This window comes from Aplysia californica, unplaced genomic scaffold (assembly GCF_000002075.1).
Source record: "Aplysia californica isolate F4 #8 unplaced genomic scaffold, AplCal3.0 scaffold00128, whole genome shotgun sequence".
Lineage (NCBI taxonomy): Eukaryota > Metazoa > Mollusca > Gastropoda > Aplysiida > Aplysiidae > Aplysia > Aplysia californica.
The window spans coordinates 1130147-1132646 of record NW_004797398.1 but is presented as its reverse complement, the minus strand read 5'-3'; the positions used below and the strand labels follow the sequence as shown (position 1 = coordinate 1132646).

The 2500-nt window shown below is 45.0% G+C and overlaps 1 protein-coding gene across 3 annotated transcripts in view; it reads left to right on the top strand.

The window, feature by feature from the left end:
• Positions 1 to 2500, top strand: part of LOC101846955 (activin receptor type-1) — a 63470-nt gene that overhangs the window by 39783 nt on the left and 21187 nt on the right. Inside the window, exon 1 of one of the 3 annotated variants that reach the window (XM_005096423.3) lies at positions 1 to 64. This exon is cut by the window's left edge and continues 171 nt beyond it. The exons of the other annotated variants lie outside the window; for them this stretch is intronic. The gene's annotated coding sequence lies outside the window, so the exon portion shown is untranslated. The remainder of the gene's footprint in view (positions 65 to 2500) is intronic. 3 annotated transcript variants of the gene reach the window in all.

The window sequence follows — 2500 nt, the reverse complement described above, 5'->3', positions numbered from 1 at the left end:
GGCTGTGCTATACTACAAACAACATCGCTGCCTCGTCCGTCTGACGTCTTCTGTGTGTTCTGGGGTAAGGACGATGTGTGAGAAATCCACTCGGGGCTTTCTCTGGCTCTGTTGTGTGGCCCTGTAGGGCTGACTGACTATCCCGCGACAAATAGCGCGTGCTGTATCTCGCCGTCTGGATTACTGTCACGCTCCGTTTTTATTTATTTTTATGTTTTATTGTGGAAGTAATCCGGTCTCTCGGTGCTAAAGACGTTCTAGAATGTGCTGCCGGTCAAGAACGGGGCACCGCTGGGAAAGATTTTCGTGCTTTTGAATTAATAAGTTTTTATCCGCCCCCCCCCCCCCCCCCCCCTTATTTTTTCCTGTCTGGGATCTGGAAGTCATCAGACGCTCTGTTGTCCGATTGTGGATCTGTGTCCCAGGATGGTTTCCCGCGCTGTGCTGAATACGGCATCCAGGATAATGTCGTTTTGTTACCAGGGGACTTATTGAGATATTCTGATGTCTTGAATGTGGATGCTGTTTTCTGAACTCGGATCAAATTTTGTTCAATCTATTGAGAATTCAAAATTTAGGGATTGGTACATTTGCCTCTGACAGTACGTTGTGGGGGTTTGGCTAGATTTTTGGATGGTCTTTTAACTTAAATTATACGACATGTTGCATTGAGTAGGTCAAGATTTCTCCCTTTTAAAAAATATAACATGGTGAAACTTAAACATTTTTTTTTTACCAACGCCGTATTGTTCGTCTACAGTCTCTTTGTGAGTGCTTGACGGGTGCTGTGGTGTGGTTTGCCCCTTCTTTCCCTTCAAACATTCTGTCGTCCTCATCTTTTCTCCTTTTATTTTCTTCTTTTTATGTTACTCTTTTAGTCTTTTGTAACACTTGTAACTTCGGCACGAGTATGACCAAAATGTGTTACAAGCTGCGTCAATCTCTTACGAAAGCTAAAGCTTCAACGACTTGAGACTCTGGTAGTATGCTCTACTTCTTTCCATGAACAGGTTGTCTTGCACTATAATAATACAGATAGAGGCACCCCTTACAAATAAGACCGACTGGCACGTTTATTATGTCTGTCTGTATCCTTCCGTCGGTCTGTCTGTGTGAATGTCTGTCTGTCTGTCTGTCTGTCTGTCTGTCTGTCTGTCTGTCTGTCTGTCTGTCCGTCCGTCCGTCCGTCCGTCCGTCCGTCCGTCCGTCCTTCCTCTTCCCCTTCGTCACCTTTTCTCTCGCGCTTGGGTGGTTCAAAGGCGCGGCTCCTGGCCCCTACACTTCTTCCTTGCACTGAATTACTGGCAGTATTAACACCGCCTGTCTTCATGGCGTTGCTTTTTCCTAACACAATTCAGACGGCGCCGTGGTAAATACAGAAGTAGCCCACCCACAAAGCTTTCCCCCAGCTAAACCCTCGGCCCACCACCAGTGCTACTAATTACGTTATCCTAATTTGTTTGCTGCAAAAAGTACCCGTTATTATGGCGACACATCCTACCCCCATCAATCCGTTATTATTTTGTTTTTTTCCAGTCTCTGTTTGGTTGCTCTCTCGTCCGTATATTTGTCCGTTTGAAGGCCTATCTTGCGAGCACATTTCATCTTCATCAGTTATGTATACAGGTGTGCGTGACTGGTTGGTAGGCGCTATCCGGTGTGGTTTGCTCCTTTTCCTATCAAAGATCTATCTTCCTTGTCTATCCTTCTTTTCTGTGTAGTATGTTGCTCTGTAGACACACCTCTAATCTTCCGTCCGCACTTACCTGACTTATTTGTGTTGCAAGTGCCGTAAAACTTTTACTAAAACTAAAACAGGTTTGCGGATAATGTGCAGGTGTGCAGTGCAAGTGTGGACGTGAGCAATGAAATATGTATTTTTGGAGGATCATAAAACTGCCAGGCAGATGTGAGCTGCGAGGAAAGCTATCTCAAAATAAAGATTCTCAAACACGCACGCACACGTGTGCACACATGAAAACATGTGAGGTTGAGTGAGGAGATTTAGTGGTACATCATACGTGCGTGCGCGTGCATGTGTACGCATGCTTGTGTGTGGTGTATTGCGCTAGCATGTGTGCATGTTTGTGAATACATACATGTGAAAGCATGTGAATCATACTCCTAAACGCATGCAATGTACATTTCTTTGTGTTGCTGTTCACATACCAATCAGTTCTGTAACGGCCACATTTTGCAGGGAAGAAGTAGGGGCAAGAGAAACTTGGAAATAATATGGGAAAAGAGCAGATATAGTTCACTATTTACTCTAATGCACATAATATTTCGTCTAGACACACTTATAAATGTATACATACGCACTCATTTTGCAGAAGACTGCCTCCCCCCTCCTCTTTCCACACTCAGGCATTCACACATACACACACTGACACACATACACACCCACACACCCACCCCCACACACAGACACACACACATACACACACACACACACGCACACACACGCACACACACACACACACTCACACACACACACACA